At 45.0% G+C, this 19,903-nt stretch overlaps 1 long non-coding RNA gene across 1 annotated transcript in view; it reads right to left on the reverse strand.

Moving 5' to 3' along the window:
* Positions 1–403: 403 nt before the first annotated feature.
* The window catches only part of LOC119565687, a 54,599-nt gene continuing 35,099 nt past the window's right edge, over positions 404–19,903 (reverse strand). Inside the window, exons 2-3 of the long non-coding RNA XR_005224498.1 lie at positions 1,601–1,779; positions 404–879 (exon numbers count right to left, since the gene is read on the reverse strand). This is a non-coding gene — a long non-coding RNA (uncharacterized LOC119565687). The remainder of the gene's footprint in view (positions 880–1,600; positions 1,780–19,903) is intronic.

Raw genomic sequence — 19,903 nt, forward strand, 5'->3', positions numbered from 1 at the left:
GGGACATCCCCACGGTTCTAGCTGTCTGCTGTGTGCCTCATAATATCTGTGAAGCAAAGGAAGGACGTTTTCTACCAGGGTGGAGGTGGAATAGTTGTCTGCTGATTTTGAGCAGCTAGATACCAGTGTACGCACCCTGGTATGGACCTTGTAATGAGTGTTGTGTAGTAATATACCATTGGAAATGCACCTATTGCTATTATCTGTGAATGATGTGAGCTCCAGCCAGTGTATGTTGTGAATTAATAAAGTTGAATTAAGTTTCCACAAATAGACTTTTATTCCAAACGCATGCAAACTGACATTTATAAATGACTGAAACTTTATAAATACAGGAAAAAGAACCATTGAAGGGAAAGATCAGCTCCTTCCATTTCACAGACACCTACACTAACTTGTGAGAGACATGATTGGTGTATGTATGGTTGTGATTGCCTGTGCTCTCCTCTGGGGTGGAGTGGTAGGAGTAGTGCAGTGGCCACAGACATCACAAGGAGACAATATGTGTGTATGCGAGGATTGGGGGGTGGGGAGGTACCAGACTGCAATTCTCTATGGGCTGCAGAGGGAGGCAAGCACGGGTCTGTTGAACCTAAAGGTCAACAAGAGTCTCCAGCATGTCTGTTTCTTGCTTGAGAAGTGCTAGCATCTCCTGTTGCACATGTCTTTCCTTTTCCTGTGCTTTTCTCCTCTCCTCTCTATCCCTGTCCATGCTGTCTGTGAGGGTGATCCTCCAACCCCTGTGCTTGGTATCCAAAGCACCGGAGGCCTGCAGGATCTCTTGGAACATGCCATCCTATGTCCTATTCCTTTTCCTCCCAATCTGGCTGAGCTGCTCCGCTGGTATGGATGGAGAGACCTTCCCAGCCACATTTCCATCTCCAAAAGAGACACTCAATTCACAGAGATACTATTGTATGCACAAGATATATGGAAACTTGGTTTACTGAACTCACTCCTCTTGATCCATACAACTTACAAGCACTACATTCTCACTTCTCCTTGGGATTCATAGAGCACAGCGGCAGTCCCAGTCATGGTGAGTACCACCTGGAGGTGGGAGGGGCCAATCTGGGACAATAAGGGTAGGGTAGCTCATGGGCATGAATATAAACAGATAGGGCAATTGAACTGAATACTGGCACCATTTTCCACAGGCAGTAGTAATTTTAGTTGATATTTTACTCCTGAGGGTAACAGAGGCCTAAAGGGAACAGCTCCTGCATGCATCCAGCTAGAGAGCAGGTCTGTATGCTGCTAGCTTGTGCACTGCAATGGTGCCTGCTGAAGTAATTGCTGAGTGGCGTGGGAAAGTGTCCTACTGTTTCAGAAGAAATAAGGCTGCCTTCTACAGAAGCCTTCCGCAGAGGACTGGAGACTACCTGAGGAAAGTTTCCTCAAGATCCATATAGAGGGCACATGGGACATCCCAGTGCACATAAACTGTTCTGCAAGGCTCCCTTTGCCTAACTACACAGGGGCATGAGAAGCGGATAATGACTCTACCTCCATTGGTTATTTCACTACCCTTCTAGTACGATTAAAACACTGTAAATGAACAGATGTGTCCTTGTAATATCAAAGCAAACTGCATACTCACCAGAGACTCAATTGTGCTAGAGTGTAGGGACTTTCTCGACGCAGAAAATAGGTCTCCCTGCTTGTCCCCCATATTTCTCCTCTCTCATCCAACACCACCTCCCACTGTTTACTCTGCAGGCCTGTGACTCCAGCTCCCCTGAAGTATCCATGGGGCTCTTATGGGTGGTAGTGGTGTCCCTGCCAAGGATTACATCCAGCTCATTGTAAAAGCAGCATGTCTGTAGCTCCGCATCACAGCAACTGTTAGCTGCCCTTGCCTTCTGGTATGCCTGTCACAGCTCCTTGGCTTTTCTTGTTGTAGCTCTTCTCCCCCATGCTCCGACTGATCTGCTCATAGGTATCAACATTTCTATGGCTGGACTAGAGCTGTTTTTGCACAGCCTCTTCTCCCCTCAGACCCAGGAGATCCACCGCTCCAGGCAGGAGTGCATTTGCAGCATGGAGCTGGCATGGTCAGCTGAGCAGTTGCTAGGTGAACTCTCCACACCAAGTAAACAGGAAATGGAATTTCAGAAATTTGTGGGGCTTTAAAAGAGGAAGGATGTGTACCTGGCCATTGGGCAGTGGAGTTCAAAACTGTGACCAGAGCAATCACAGTGGGGCATTGTGGGGCAACTCCTGGAGGCCACTAAAGTAGATGTAAGTAAGTGTCTACACTGAAACTGTGTCAACCTAAGCACTACGCACCTCAGAGAAGTGGAGTTATTAAGTCAGCACAGTGTGTGAGTTACATCGGCAGGAGCAACATTTTAGTATAGATGCTTATGGTGTTGGGTTGATGTAAGCTGCCTTGCGTCGACCTAACTCTGTAATGTAGACCAGGCCTAAGCCTCTGTATTTTGCAACCTTTCCTGCCAGCCCCAGTAAAATACCCTTTCCCTTAATCGTGTATGAGCGGTTACTGGGACTAACTGGGGCTAGTGACTACAAGTCCCAGCTGCTGAAGCACCTATAGTCCTTGCCTCAAGGTCATGGTACACCTGGCATGTTATTGCCATCCTAAGGGCCTGGGGTACAGAGTAGCCCCAATACAGGTTAGATCATGAGTTACTGAGCAAGGAACAAAAACAACAAGAAGTACTTGTCGCACCTTAGAGCCTAACAAATTTATTTGGGCATAAGCTTTCGTGGGCTAAAACCACTTCATCAGATGAATGGAGTCCATGATGCATCCATGCATCTGATGAAGTGGGTGTTAGCTCATGAAAACTTATGCCCAAATAAATTTGTTAGGCTCTAAGGTGCGACAAGTACTCCTTGTTGTTTTTTCCGAAATAGACTAACACAGTTACCACTCTGAGACCGGAGCAAGGAACAGTGTGTTTGAGCTTCCCTTGAACCAGGTTGGGAGGCAGATTTAAGCCAAGTCACAATCTGGCTCTAAAGGAAACCATTTTTAGAAGATATTTGTGAAGCTTGACTCTGACTCTCCTCGGGAGCTACTGGGTTCTCAGCGATCGTGAAAATCTACCCCCCTCTATAACCACCCACACATGTAATTGTAATGTGCTGTCTATATCCATGAGTACCCAATTTACACACCTATATCTGTGGAAAAAACAATTTTTGTCCAGCACTTGTGATCTTATCATGATGTCTTGATATTTGGTGTGAGCATTAATTAAAGCCCCAGTTCCAGGCATGTGATTATATGAAAGTTGAGATTACTACATATTTTTTTTTAACAAGTCTCTGCTTCTCATGGTTGCAGAGAAGATGGAAAAAGCCAACCCTAGAAGTTCTCAAAAAAAAGATAGATACACACATGACTTTTGGGGGGCATGACTCTATCTTTTTTTTTTTTAATGTTTGGATTGGCAAAACTGATAACAAAACATACTAATATTTGCACGTTCAACTCTTACAATCTGATATTTTTATCATGTATGGTTTAATAGATCTGTAATCTTTGTGCGGTATCTGTGTGGATCTGATTTGCTTCCTTTGAAATTAATGGGAGTTTTGTCAGTCATTTCTGAAGGCAACAGAATTGAACTAGAACCAGCTACTTATTCTGCTTTTAGTTACATCCACTCAACCTCACTGATTTGTACTGCTGTGCAAATTGTTACTACAGCTTAGTGTCTATTCCACTGTAACTAAGGAATACATCCTTAATAGGTATATTTTTCTCCTGTTTGTTTCATATCTTTGTTTTGAGAGAAACAAAACATATTTTAAAAATCAAATTCTCATGGGATGGGAAAACTGTTTCCCACCCAGCTCTATAGAGCAATAATAATTCATTTTTATGAAGCTCTTTCACTAACTGGAAAACACCAGCATTTCCTTTATGAACTCCGGATTTATCAAAAGTCTATTTTAAAAAGTCAGGCTATGTTTGAATGTTAGGACTGCAAATAGCTTCACAAATCATTCATGGGCCTGATTTTCAGAGGGGTTGAGTGCTTGCAAATCTCGTCAGCCATATTTGGAATTGAATGTTCGACACTTTGCAAAATCAGGCCCTAAATTCATTTCTTCTACCCCTATAATTTAAAGGTTAAATTTGATTTTAAATATTACTTCCACAGAGGAGAGACATCAACCAGGGGGGAAGATAGAAAATGTGTCCTCATACATGATAGGAGGTGAGGAGTTAAAATACCATATGCCTCTGTAGTAGTCACTATGAACTGATGGAGAAGCAGCTTTTTCCCCTGGAATATTTGAAACTAAATTTAAGAGAATTGAAAGGGACTAAAATAAAGGAACCCAAAGGTTTAGTTTCCCCTTGTCTGCTAAGCTATTGCCTTCATAAATCAAAACTAGCCCTCAGATGAATAGGCTGCACTTCTGTTGGTTGTTTGCAAAGCAGTTATGGGGCCATGGCAAACCAAACAACATGATCATTGTTTCAGCCAGACCCAGTGCCTTTAGGCTTATCCCCTGCTGCCTCTTGGAGCTCTCTGGTCAGAGAAGCAAAAGTGAGGGGAAATGTATAGTCTGACTGCTTTATTTTCCCTCACCCACTCATCCCTGAGTAACTCAATTGTGATGATTAGGGGTGCTACTTTGTTAGGGCAGTTTTTAGGAAAAGTCACACATGGCAGGTGGGATCTTGGTGCAAAAAGGGCAAATGTCATGGAAAAAGAGGGTTTTTAAAAAGTCAAAAACAGTAGGCATTCTTTTGAGCTTAAAAGGACCCTCGGGGTTTTTTGTTTTGCATTTACATTTTTAGTGCAATGGGTCATAGCAACAGGAACTGTGACACCTTTATAGACTTATTATAACATCAGCATGGTGCTTTAGATACTAAAATAAGAGCTGTTGTGGCCAGATTAGATAGTCATTGCACCCGAATTTTCCTCTTTGTAAACTCAAGCTGAGCACAACTTTTCTTTATTTTATTTACTTTGGTGCAAGGAAAAGGGGAAAATTCAGGACTTTGCCATGAAGAATTAAAGCTCTTATTATGGCCCCAATCCTACACCCACCTGTTGGGATTATTGTGTTCTCTGGTAGAGGCCAGAAGGGCTCCACTGGAGCTCATGGTAGCAGACCTCATTGCATGATAGGAGCATATGAATCCACGGGCTTAAGAACATAACAGCAATACTGGGTCAGAACAAAGGTCCATCTAGCCCAGTATCCTGTCTTCCAACAGTGGCCAATTCCAGGTGTCCCAGAGGGAATGAACAGAACAGGTCATCATCAAGTGATCTATCCCCTGTCACCCATTCCCAGCTTCTGTCAAACAGAAGCTAGGGATTTCATCCCTGCCCATCCTGGCTAATAGCCATTGATGGACCTATCCTCCATGAATTTATCTAGATCTTTTTTGAACCCTGTTATCGTCTTGGCCTTCACAACATCCTCTGGCAAAGAGTTCCACAGATTGATTGAGCATTGTGTGAAGAAATACTTCCTTTTGTTTGTTTTAAACCTGCTGCCTATTAATTTCATTTGGTGGCCCCTAGTTCTTATGTTATGGGAAGGAGTAAATAACACTTCCTGATTTACTTTCTCCACACCAGTCGTCATTTTATAGACCTCTACCATATCTCTTTTCCAAGCTGAAAAGTCCCAATCTTATTAATCTCTCCTCATATGGCAGCCGTTCCATCCCCCTAATAATTTCTGTTGCCCTTTTCTGAGCCTTTTACAATTCCAATATATCTTTATCTTCTCCTTTGTGTTGCCAGTATTATTGTTGAGCTCTTGCTGTGGATTTACTTTGAATCTAGTAAGATGCTCCCTGATGTTTGTTCAACAGTTTATCATCACGGCCACTGATTCTCACACGAGTTCCAACATCTCAAACTGTGGATATTAAACAAATTAGAAAATTATTGGATCCATGGCTCTTCTTGCTCCCCCTCTACACTGGCATCCCTCACAAAAATGCAGCCTTAATTATAATCTCATTTGCCTTGGTTGCCATCTCCTTGTTAGTGCAGTTCTCTTTTTGGAGGCACTATATCCAAAACAAGTAAACTGGTATCAGAACCAAAAATGGTTCTAACAATCCTTCAGGTTCAATTCAGGTTCCTTTCAGCCATTCAGTAAAACGGGTGTGGTGGAGTGTGATGTTTTCATAGTGATGCACTTTCCAGCAATGTGTGATATACTGGAGGAGGCAGTGGTATCACTTTTATTTAAAGTACAAATATAGAATAAAGTCCTAGGAGCAAATTCTGTTCATTTGCCCTGCTCTAAATACAGAGCTAATGCCATGGACTTCTACAGCATTTCTGTGGATTTTCAACTAGAGTAAGTGGTGACAGATTTAGGCCTTTAATAATAGTATGTTTATACCTGTAAAGTGTTTATTCCATACCCTGTACCAGTACATTGGACTATATATCTTCTGCTTACTAATGTACAGAACAGCATTTTCTCTAGTCAAATTCCATTACTTGAACAAAACTGAAACTCTAAAGATCTTCCCAGCCACTCACAAACACAATGAAGAGAGAACTCATTCTCTTTGCACTTGGAAGTGCCTATTAAAGTCTGGGTCATGTGAAGTGTTATACTGTTGGGTTAGGTTTCATGTGAGATACTAAGGGTATGTCTACACTATGAAATTAGGTCAATTTTGTAGAAGTCGCTTTTAGAAATCGATTTTATACAGTCAATTGCGTATGTCCCCACTAAGCGCATTAAGTCGGCGGAGTGTGTCCTCACTACCGTGGTTAGCATTGACTTACAGAGCGGTGCACTGTGGGTAGCTATCACACAGTTCCCTCAGTCTCTGCTGCCCATTGGAATTCTGAGTTAAGCTCCCAGTGCCTGATGGGGCAAAAACATTGTCGCGGGTGGTTTAGGGTACATGTCGTCACTCACCCCTCCCTCCATGAAAGCAACGGCAGACAATTGTTTCATGCCTTTTTTTCCTGGGTTACCCGTGCAGATGCCATGCCACAGCAAGCATGGAGCCCACTTGGAGATTCAGTCCTGCCTGGAATATCATGCGAGCGGGAGGCTTCTGCCTCAGGCTGCTTTCCCAGCCAGCAGCACCGCGTGGTCGCACCTACCCTAGCCAACCCCTTGCTCCCATGGCTCATGAAGCCTGGACAGTCGTAAGGAGCAGTTCAACTACAGGCTGAGCAAGTGCAGAATAGTGGTAGAATGTGCCTTTGGATGTTTAAAAGCTCGCTGGTGCTGTTTGCTGACTAGGTCAGACCTCAGCGCAACCAACATTCCCATTGTTATTGCTGCTTGCTGTGTGCTCCATGATATCTGTGAGAGTAAGGGGGAGATGTTTATGGTGGGGTGGAAGGTTGAGGGAAATCGCCTGGCTGAAAATTTTGAACAGCCAGACACCAGGGCTATTAGAAGAGCACAGCAATGTGTGCTGCACATCAGAGAGGCTTTGAAAACCAGTTTCATGACTGGCCAGGCTTCGGTGTGACAGTTGTGTATGTTTCTCCTTGATGCAAACCCACCCCCTTTGTTGATTTTAATTCCCTGTAAGCCAACCACCCTCCCCTCTTCAAAATAAAGTAACCATTGTTTTGAAACCATGCATTCTTTCTTTCTTAATTAAAAAAAAAATGAGATAACGGACAAGGTAGCCTGGGTGGGGTGGGGGAGGAGGGAAGGACAAGCCACATTGCTTATTATAGCCACATTAAAAATCAAACTGCTTGAATGACAGCCTTCTGTTGCTTGGGCCATCCTCTGGAGTGGAGTGGCTGGGTGCTTGGAGCCTCCCCACCTGTGTTCTTGGGCATCTGGGTGAGGAGGCTATGGAACATGGGGAGGAGGGGAGGCGGTTATACAGTGGATGCAGTGGGGGTCTGTGCTCTTGTTGGCTTTCCTGCAGCTCCAACAGATGCTTCATCATGTCCGTTTGCTCCCCCAACAGACGCTTCATCATGTCCATTTGCTCCCCCATTAGCCTCAATATTGTGTCCTGCCTCCGCTCTCACTTAATTCTTTCCTGGCCTCTGCCACTGAATGCCTCCATGCATTAAGCTGTGCCCTATCAGTGCAGGAGGACTGCATGAGCTCAGAAAACATGTCATCGCGAGTGCGTTTTTTTTGCTTTCTAATCTATGATAACCTCAGGGACGGAGATGATAGGGGAAGCGTAGAAACATACTACACTCTACAATTCTGGGGGGACTGCATGGTCACCTGTGGTGCTGAGTTCGCCATGCTGACCAAACAGGACATGAAATTCAAAAGTTCCCGGGGCTTTTCCTGTGTACCTGGCTAGTGCATCGGAGTTCAAAGTGCTGTCCAGAGTGGTCACAATGGAGCACTCTGGGATAACTCCCAGAGGCCAATACCATCGATTTGTGTCCACACTACCCCAAATTCAACCTAACAAGGTCGATTTTAGCGCTGCTACTCCTCGTCAGGGAGGAGTACAGAAGTCGATTTTAAGAGCTTTTTAGGTCGACAGAACGGGGTTGGTTGTATGATCACAGTCATTTTTAAATCGACCTAACGCTGCTAACTTCCACCCCATAGTGTAGACCAGGGTTAATATCACCTGTGTGGAATGCAAACATACATTTCAAAACTTTTTTTCCACTGACTTGTGTACTTCACCTGGGTAGTTTTATTCCCTTGTGGCCTCCCCCCACCTCCCAAATGTATTGTTCAGTAAAAATGTGAGAGTCACATCCCCAGGAGTCTGAATTAGTCAACAAAACAGACAAAAGCTCAGGCACTGGGTGGTGCAAGCTTCCCTGACCTCCTGAGCTGGGGTGGAATGTCCCTGCTCATTCAGAGGTGCAACCTAATGCCCATTAAGTGTAGTGGAAAGTCTCACAGTGACTTGACTGGGAGTTAGATCAACCTCTCAGCCCTTGGCCACTCTACTAGGATGTAGTTGTGGGGTCTGTGGTGTGAACTGACACCACTAAACTTATTTCACTTAGTTCACTAGTCCCCTCAGCTGCTAATATACACAGGCACTGATTCGCCCCTGAGGCTGAGCTGTACTTGGGCGACTGTCACACTGCTTTTAGCAGCTCACCAATACTGCACTTCTCAACTAAGTGATGGAGTTCAGCTCTGGCACACCTCCATTCAGCCGTGTACCTATCTCTTTCCCTCCCGCAATTTGCCCCTGATGGAAATGGGGGTGGGGGAAAGCTGGTGCTCCAGACAGCCATGTGGGTTCTTTCACCTTATGTGCCAGGGGAACTCTCCACTGGCCCTCTCAGGCATCAACATAGTCACTGTGTGGCACTGGAGTCTGAATGGCACAAAGTGGGTGTAGCAGACTGGAGAATCCAGCCCATTATCAACAGCTACCAGTGATGGGTTACTGCACAGGCCCCATGCCCAGGGGCCCCAGCCAATTTGGTGGCCCCCTCAGGATTGCTGGCACTCTGGCCTTGCTCCTCCTCTTCTCCCTGAGGCCTTGCCCCCAGACAGTCTGGAAGCCAGAGCCCAACTGGTGGTGTGCATATTTCTGCCCCACATGGAGCTGGCCTGAGCCCTCCTTTTTCCCCCACATGGGGCTTGCCCAAGCCCTGCCACTCCTCCCTCCTAGCCCTAGAGTGACCAGGTGTCCAGTTTTCGACCGAAACACTTGGTCGAAAAGGGACCCTGGTGGCTCCGGTCAGCACCGCCGACCAGTCCGTTAAAAGTCTGGTTGACGGTGCTGCAGAGCCAAGGCAAGCTAGTCCCTAACTGTCCTGGCATGGTGCTGCGCCCTGGAAGCAGCCAACACATCTGGCAACTAAGCAGGGGGACCCACAGGGCTCTGCGTGCTGCCCCTGCCCCAAGCACCAGCTCTGCACTCCCTCTGGCAGGTTCCCGGCCAATGGGAGCTGCGCGGGGGGGGGGGGGGGGGCGAGGCGGGGCGTGTCTGCGGGCAAAAGCCTGCCCTGCCTAGGAGCCAGACCTGCTGGCCGCTTCTGGGGCACAGCACGGTGCCCCAGGACAGTTAGGGACTAGCCTGCCTTGGCTCTGCAGTGCCACCTGAGGTAAGTCCATGCCCCTGCCCCAGCCCTGAGCCCCCTCCTGTACCCCAAACCCCTCATCCATGACCCCAGCCCAGAGCCTCTAGCCCCTCCTGCACCCGAGCCCCCTACACCCTGAGCCCCCTCCCACACCCCAGAGCCTGCACCCCCAGCCCAGACCCCCTCCCACACCCTGTACCCCTCTTCCCCAGCCCCACCCCAGAGCCCTCACACCCTCCTACACCCCAACCCCCTGCCTCAACCCGCAGCCCCTACCCTGACTCCAAATCCCTTGCTCCCACCGCTCAGCATGGAGCCTCATCCTGCACCCCAAGCGCCTCATCCCCTGCCTCACCCCAGAGCCAGCACCCCCATCCCAGAGCCCTCACCCCTCCCACACCCCAACCCCCTGCCTCAACCCACAGGCCCCAGCCTGGAGCCCCCTCCTGCACCCCAAACTCCAGCCCCACCCCAGAGCCAGCACCACCACCCGGAGCCCTCATTTCTCCCATACCCCTGTCCCAGCCCAAAGCCCCCTCCTGCACACTGGACACCTCATTTCTGGCCCCACTGTGGAGCCCACACCCCGATTTAGAGCCCTCATCCTCTCCTGTACTCCTGCCCCAGCCCATTGATAGTGAGTGAGGGTGGGGGAGAGCGAGCCACCGAGGGAAGGGGAATGTAGTGAGTGGGGGGTGGAGCCTCGGGGAAGGGAGCAGGGCATCACAGAAGGAGTGGGGCCAGGGTGTTTGGTTTTGTGCCAATATAAAGGTGTCAACCCTACCAGCCCCTTTTTGGCAAAACTGGGCATTTGTCCTGTTTGCTTTTGCCAATTGATGATCAGTTGGCAAGAGTAAATGGGACAAAAGAGCCAGGACATCTGGGGTAGGGTTTAAAAAGGGGACTGTCCTGCCCAAAATGGGATGTATGGTCACCCTAGGCTGTAGTAAGAGCCACCCAGGGAGCCTGGGCTACTATGGGGAGCCCCACCTGCCCTCAGTGTGGGGTTGGGTACCTGAGAGCAGCCCCCAGCCCATGTCCCTTCCCGCCACGGTACACCACACAGGGCAGGTGGAAAGTCCAAGTAGGGTTGCCAACTTTGGTTGGATGAAGTCCTGGAGATTATTAATTAAAGATTATCTTTAATTCCTGGAGACTCCAGGACAATCCTGGATGGGGTGGCAACCCTAAGTCCAGATCTCCCCACAGCAGCCTGGGCTCCCTGCACAGCTCTTACCACAGCCTGGCTTCTGGCCTATACAGAGGGTGGGCCCTCAGGGAAGGGGAGGAGCATGGGGTGGGGCCCTGTGGCAGGGGGTGGGGCCAGGGGAAGGGGAGGAGCATGGGGTGGGGCCCTGTGGCAGGGGGTGGGGTGAGGGCCCAAATGTTCTTTGTTCCCAGAGCCCCAATAAATCATCTGCCTCTGCTAGATACTGACCTATAACTTGGAGGTGAAATGCTCTAAACTCAGTTACCAAATCTGGCTTTAATTAAAATATAAATTAGGAAAAGTTTACAAACTGAGCTTATCTTTATTATGTATATGGAAAACAGTAAATATTAAATTGAAGTTTCTGTTTTTTAAAATGGACGAGGCAAGAGTGCTAAGAAAATGCCTGAGTAATAACATGGTCTCTGTGTATATAATGTCTTCTGCAGTTTCCACAGTATGCATCCGATGAAGTGAGCTGTAGCTCACGAAAGCTTATGCTCAAATAAATTGGTTAGTCTCTAAGGTGCCACAAGTACTCCTTTTCTTTTTGTGAATACAGACTTACACGGCTGTTACTCTGAAACAGAGCCTAATTGTCACCTCCTCCCCAAAAACCTCTAGGCAAGGAAATGAGCTGCTGGAAACTTAGCAAAGCAAAGCTCATGGAGTTTCTTTTCCAGTCTCCCTTCCAGGGTGGAGGGATTTAAAATTCACCCTTTGTGGAAGAGGCAAAGCACAGAAAACCAATGTAGCCTCAAGCTCTGCGGGGAAAGCTAGACTGTATTCAGAAACCCACATTCATAGATTGTATTCAGCAGCTGCTCCCCAGCTCCATCCCTCCTGGCCCAGGTGGTCTCAGCCCCAAAGTACACCTCTGGACAGGCTTCTCTGGGCTTCAAGAGAGGACAGAGCATGCTGTGGAGCCATTGCCTTCCCCATTCTGCACTGCCTGACCTGTTTTCTTCTCCGACATGCTGTAAACAGAGGGGAGCACCGGTGCATCTTTATTGCTTTCCTTCGAAGTATCCATTTGGTGTTGGCTTTGCATAACAATTGATGTAGCAAACCAGAAGAGAGAGTACCACTTTCCAAAAGCTAAATGCCTGGGCACCACAAACGCAAGCTCAACAAGCTGTGAATTGTGGCACTAATGACGCCGAACTATGGCCATGATTCTCAGATGCTGGTGCTAGAAGGCCTGGAGTCTGAGAGGTGAGTTTATAGCACTTATAAATTACAGTAGCAGGTATGCCGGCCATAGCAAGATTCCTAGAGGAAACTCCTTAGAATGCAGCTTACTTAGGGAGAAATTCACCGCACCTTCATTTAACCTGCCTAATTGTTCTTAATGTGGGTGAAGTGCATGGAGGTGCCAAATTCAACCATGAGATAAGGCTCAGAACTGCAGGGCACCCCCTACCACAACTGCACAGTCACTTTCTCTGCGTAGAGTCAGGAATAGTAGCTTTAGCCCTTCTTTGCCACTTATGGGAGACATTAGGGACACCGATGAAGTGAGCTGTAGCTCACGAAAGCTTATGCTCAAATAAATTGGTTAGTCTCTAAGGTGCCACAAGTACTCCTTTTCTTTTTGTTCATACAGATTAACACGGCTGCTACTCTGAAACCTGTCATTAGGGACACTGTAGCTGTGGCTTTTGCTGCTCTTCTTCCAGCTCTCCTAATGTAATCACTCTCTCTACAGCACAGACGTCCCTCTGCTATTGACTTCCTCCCATTCAGCTCCACTGTAGGGTATAGTGGTTTTAGCATGAGCTCTTTGCACCAGCTTCACTCTTAATGAAACGGAGTACTTGTGGCACCTTAGAGACTAACCAATTTATTTGAGCATAAACTCAAATCCGATGAAGTGGGCTGTAGCTCACGAAAGCTTATGCTCAAATAAATTGGTTAGTCTCTAAGATGCCACAAGTACTCCTTTTCTTTTTGCGAATACAGACTAACATGGCTGTTACTCTGAAACCTACTCTTAATGAATGCATTTGTGCCTACAGTTAGAGACACTGCTGGGCTTGCACTGAATCTCCTTTTTAAAAATCCAACGTAATAGAAGCTTCATTACAGGACACGCAACAAAGGCAAAGAGGATTTTAAAAACAAAATTCATTCCAATATGTTACATAGCTTTAAATGCAGGATACCTGCAAAACCTGAACTGACCGTATGCTAAAAGCATCATGTATTTCTTATCCCTTTGGGGATGATTTTTCTTTTATACATGAGATGGACTGTATTACAAACAGCTTGTTAAATGTGTGACAGATCGGCTAGAAACTATGGTTCCTGTACTCAGCAGGCCTGCACATTTGCTAATAAACTGACTACATATACAAACAGTCTGTCCCAGGGTTTAAGTTCCTATTACACTGGTTCATGTTTCAACATGCAGCCACTCTGTAGTTTGTGCTTTCAGCAGAACAAGTAAGTGAATGCATATGCATTACAATTCCAGACATCATTCCATACCAGATGTGGTGCCTTTATTTTTAGTACTGCAGGAGTGTCTGCTGACCCTTTCTCACCCCATGTCTAATGAAAGATTGACTGCTCTGGGTTTTCTTATGGTAAATTATATATTAGAGGACAGTGAATTTAAAAATTAATTCAAGATTAATTTAAGGATGACTGCACATGGAATTATTTGGCCAACAGAAGAAAAATGAAAATTTCACTACAAAGAGAAAAAATTGTAGAAGTGTCAAATTTTAATCCAATTTCCTATGAAGAATTATCATGTCCCGAGACCCTTCTCAGAACCACAATTAATCATTCAGAGTGATTCCCCCTTTCCACTTGCTATTCAAGCTCCCCACAAGCCAAAGCACCATTCCTGCTCTTCAGTAAAATAAATTAGCACTGTACCAAACTGCTCCAAATCCTTGAAAACATAATGGCTGAAACATACATTTAGGTGAAAGAAAAACCAGCCATTGCATGGACTAGAAAAAAAGGGGGTGGGAGGCAAGGACAAGAAGTAGCAACCACTTCTAACCAGATTTAAAGGCTTTATGAAGGGCTGCAGCTTTTTTTTAGGCAAATGAGAAATGAATCAAAAGCTAGAAAATCGATCTTTCATTTAAGGCTTATTCTTAAGTTTTAGTGGTAGTGTTAGATATGATACAGGCACTTCTGCTTTGCTAAATCAAAAGAAAATACAAAGGCAACTAAATTTTATCCTGTACATATACCTGATGTGTTTTTTTTAACATTAATTAAAATAGGAGGAAAATACTCTGAGAACCAGACAAAGAAGATGGACTCACAGATCATCTTTACAGATAACGATACAAATATTGTAAATATGGAATAAATAGTTAATTTAAACTAGATGTAACATGCTGTATAAAGGCTGCACACAATAAAAACACACCAATTATTATAATGTCTTGGAATATTACTAGTTTTATTCTCAATCTGTATCTTTTACTATTTCAAGTATTTTTATTGTGTGAAGTTAGTCTTCTTTACTGGCTATAGCTTCTATGGAGTGTGGAGAGAGAGACAGAATACATCATATTGTTTAACCAGCAGAATAACCTCCAAAAAGGTTTTTTTTTCCCCTCTATTGTTATGTCCACAGTTTGTCTTATCAATTCCTTATACTTAACAGTGACTATTTTTTTTCCAAGCAGTGAATGTGCAATATAGAGAATAAAACCTCATGCAAATGGAACTCAAATGTGCTTTCCATTGTAGAACATAGAAAATTTAAAGGTCTATCTGCATATATAGAATTTGCTAAAGACAAATTATCTGGGCAGCCATGGATAGAGGATAAAAATTGTGTCAAATCCAGGGTTGCAGTCTGCAGGAGCAGAGCAGCTAATCTGCATAAGCTCTCCCTACCTCCCTGTCCATTTTGTACCTCTCTCTGGCTTGTTACCTTATTAAAGAAGAAAACATTTTAAAAGGGACTCTTGCAGGTTGGCTGATTTCTTGCTGAATCAGCCAGCTTGCTACTGAATCAATTTCTACAGCTTCCACCTCATGAAAGCTAGAAAATGTTTTTAATTGAACATTCTCTTAATTTCCAGAATTTGCTAGAGCAGAGGGATAGCAGAGAAGATAAAAGGCTGAGAAAGGAAACAAATGCACTTTATGCCATACTAATATAATGAGGTGAACTTATGTTCTAGAAAGGCCTGGTCATTTAAAATACATACACAGTATTTACCAGAGAATAATGCATATATCAGAGTATATATAATCGATGCATCAATACAATAATAATTATATAATCCAAGTGGAATTTTACAATTTGGGATTTATTGAAATGTATATTGCGATACTCTGCAGCACGCTGAAAGTGCATGCTTAACAGGAACAGGCCTGAGGAAATCATTTTTCGTGATCAGACCAAAATGAATCCTGAAATTGCTCTGGTGATAAAGTTACTAGCTTTCCAACTGAGTGAAGATCTGAAGTAAATGTCTTCATTTTACTGGCAAGACAGAAGTAATTTTGGTAACCTAATTTTAATTGAATTTTTCATATTCTGTGCAGATCTCTAAGTGCCATTAAATTAAATTACAGAAAAAGTCCTGTTTGAATTTTATAAATAAAGACTGTGATCCTAAGTCTTCCCTGAGGCAGTGAAAGGTACAGGAAGGCTGTCATCACTAGCCTTTAGGTACCTGTATTAGTGACAAGAGCACGTGCCAAAAACCAGGGAAAGCAATTTTTCTTCATGAAAATTGAACTTCAGGAATGTTTTAAAGGGTAGCGCAAAACAAAAAGTACTACATCGTAGTATAGGAACCTTACAGTTTGGTTTTGGTGTCTGTGGTACATTTTGAGTCTGTGTTCTTTGGTGAAACCACAGATATTCATTTTGGAATGTGATGACCGTAGCAAACTACTCCGGAAAGAAAAATTAATTAGTACATAGCCAGACTTCTCAAATTAACCACATCTGAAATGATGTATTTGAAACGCATCATCATCAAATGAGGTGAGCTCAGGGCTCGGCACCGGGAACTCCTGTGTTCTAAACCCACTGCTGCCACTGACTCACTCTCGGCACGTCTACATTGCAGTTGGGAGAGTGCTTCTCTGCTCGGGCAAACAGACACATGCTAACTTTGCTTGAGCTAGCTAGTGTAGTTGGGGGGGGGCAGCAAAGGTGGTGGCTCAGGCTAGCCATCTGTGTATGTACCGAGGGGGTTCAGGTGGGTTTGTACTTCAGGTGACTATCCTGAGCTGCTGCCCCCGGATACACTGAGATTTTTAACACAGTAGCTTAAGCAAAGCTAGTGTGTGTCTGTTTACCAAGCTAAGGAGCATGTTCCTAGCTGCAGTGTAGATGTACCCTGTGTGACCTTGGGAAAGTTTTCAATATGGGGATAATGATTACTGTCCTCTTGGCTGAATTGTTTTGTTTGCCTTTTTAGCTCTTAGACTTTATGGCAGAAAGAACCATGATGATCATCTAGTCTGACCTTCTGTACCTTGTATGCCACAGACCCTCAACTACCCCTCCTGTAATAGACCCATAAACTCTGAGTTACGGAAGTCCTCAAATCATGATTTAAAGACTTTAAAAGTTAGAGAATCCATCATTTATTCTAGTTTAAATCTGAAAGTGGCCCATGCCCCATGCTGCAGAGGAAGGCGAAAAACACCCAGGGTCTCTGCCAATCTACTGTTCCACAGCATGCAGGCAGCTCTGGGAGGGATGAGGAGGAGTTGATCAATGCGGGCTGCAGGTGGGGGGGAGGGAAGGGAGCTTGGCTGCTGGTGGGTGCTAAGCATCTGCTAATTTTTCTTCCTGAACCACCCATGGACTCGGTGCCTATGATAGAGAGCAATCATATCTCCCCTCGGCCTTCTTTTGGTTAGGCTCAACAGGGCAAGCTCTGAGTGTGTCCTAACATAAAGTAGGTTTTGCACTCCTCTGCTCATGCTAGCAGCCTTTCTCTGTACTTCTTGCAGTTTGAATTCATCTTTCTTAACATGGGAGATCGGAATTGCACAGAGTATTCCAGATGAGATCTCACCTCATTGATTGATGCCTGTACCAGTGCCTTGTATAAGGGTACTAATATTTCCCTATCTCTACTGGAAATACCTCACCTGATGCATCCTAGGATTGCACTAGCCTTTTTTCATGTCTGCAGCACATTGGTGGGTCATGGTGATCCTGTGATCAACCAATACACCCAGGTCTTTCTGCTCCTCTGGTACTTCCAACTGATAAATCCCCAGCATATAGCAAAAATTCTTGTTGTTAGTCCCTAAGTGCATGACTCTGCACTATTAAATTTCACCGCATTTCTATTACTCCAGTTTTCAAGGTCATCCAGATCTTCTTATACGATATTGCGCTCCTCCTCTGTATTGGCAATACCTCCCAACTTTGTGTCATCTGCAAATTCCATGAGCACACTCCCACTTTTTGTGCCAAGGCCATTAGTAAAAATGTTAAATAGAACTGGTCCCAAGATTGATCCCCGAGGAACTCCACTAGTAACCTCCCTTAGGTTCTATTTCAAAATGTAAACTATGTGCGGCAAGGACAGTGTCTTTTTCATGTTTTATGAGTAAGTTTTGGAAGGGATATAAACTCTAAAATTTCAGATTACAAGCCAGCCTCTGACTATTGGGGGTTAGGAGAAAACTTTACTTAGGGGAAGGTTATTCCATAACTGACTACTGCAAGGCTTTTCCTCTGAAGCAGCTGGTACTGGCCACTTTTGGAGGCAGGATACTGGACTAGATGGATCACTTGTATGATCCATTGTGGCAATTCCTAGGTTCCTATACACTGCCAAGCACACTGCTGGCAGTCTGTAACAATAACACCATTACTGAGAGGAATCTGACTAATGAGTTCAGTTAAAGAATCAAAATTTGGGGAGCTGCTGTACTGCCACATGCCCAACACATGCCAAATTAAAGGATTTATAAGAATAATTTTAACTGCACTGGAATACTTTACCAGATTTTCAGCATTATACATGACTCACATTCTAATGTGATTTTTGGTGATGGGAAACAGTGAGATCATGGTTGCACAAAGTAAAGCTCAGAAAGAAAGGTGATATATAATTAATAGAACTGAGGTAGGAATGGGAGGAAGGAAAGAGAGTTTGACGAAGGGAGTGCAGGATGGAAAGTGATGGATGACACTGAATTACATACATCACCAGCAGGGAGGTAGGAGAAAGAGGGAAGTTTGATGCACTAATCCAGGAAGAATGCAATGGATCTGACATTTGCACAAGTAACAGTGTCTTGGAATTAGACACACCAGCTATCAATCCATGAGGAGCCAGATTCCGAGATCTGCTAAGCATGCACAACTTCCACTGATATGAATGGGAATTTAGAGGATCCGATCACCCAAAAGATTTAGCCCTATATTATCAGCAGCAGTTCTAGCTTCAGTTTTCCTAATGGTCTGCTGATGCAGGAGATGAGATGCTTTAGTCCTTAGGTTAGAATATTGTGATCCCAGATGGCTGAAGCAATGCCAGCTGGTAGCACTTGGATTGAGAGTTCAATCTGATGAAACATAGCTAGACAGCTGGTATCAGATGCTGGAGAATTGTAAGTTTCAGGGCATTTGTTGTTGTTGGAGCTCTGACAGTCTTTCAAGGAAACAAAGGTAAATTTTAATGAAAGAATTAGCGGATGATCCCATTTACACTTGGAGGGAGAAGTCAGTGGAACTACTCTGATTTACTCCAGCTGAGGATTTGGCCCACAGTTTCTAAGGGCCTGTGTACACTGCAATACATACAACTGAATAAGGGGCTCATATTACAATTTGTAGTACAGGTGGGATTTCAGCCATGCTGCAAAGCCAAGCTATTATCTTGGACATGCTAGGCCTTTAGCTCTCTTGCAGAACAGTGTTATGGACCCAACCACATTACCAGCTGTTCTTGAAGGTCCTCTGAGTTGCCAGCGGTTGTAGCATAGATGGGACCTACAGTAGCCAGCAACAGAACTTTATAGTGATTTATAGATTAAAACCAGCTCCTTGAATTGCACCCAGAAATAAACTGGAAGCCACGTGAGATCAGGAAGCCCATGCATCATATACGCCGTGTGAATAAATCTGCTTAGTAAATAGGTGACTGTGTAACGCTGACAGACCCCTGTCATCGGCAGGCAGGATTGGACCGGGTATCTCTGGAGCTTAGGGCATGAGCCTCTACTGCATGAGCTAACAGCCAAACGGCTGTAAGCTAAGGCTATAGAGCAGACTCATTTTATCTCTCTCCCTCATTTTCTCTCTCTCTCTAATGGTATGTCTTCACTACCCACCGGCTCGGCGGGTAGTGATCTATCTATCAGGGATCGATTTATTGCGTCTCGTCTAGACACGATAAATCAATCCCCGAATTGATGCCTGTACTTCACCTTGGCAGGAGGAGTAAGCGGAGTCGACGGGGAAGCCGCCGTGGTCGACTCACTGCCGTGAGGTAACTTGAGGTAACTCCAGGTAACTCCAGGTAACTTGAACTAAGATACTTCAACTTCAGCTACGCAAATAGCGTAGCGGAAGTTGCGTATCTTAGTTCGACATCCCCCCTAGTGTAGCCCAGGCCTAAGTGGTCTCAGTGCCACTAGATGGGATAGAACACCACACCCAGAAGGTGTGTGGGTTACAACTGCGTTCTGCAATGGCTGAATTCCGAGTGGTCTGCAAGTGTAGCATCAGGTAACATCCATTTCAGGGAAATAGAGTGGT

The sequence above is a fragment of the Chelonia mydas genome, chromosome 3 (genome assembly GCF_015237465.2).
Source record: "Chelonia mydas isolate rCheMyd1 chromosome 3, rCheMyd1.pri.v2, whole genome shotgun sequence".
NCBI classification, from domain to species: Eukaryota; Metazoa; Chordata; order Testudines; family Cheloniidae; genus Chelonia; species Chelonia mydas.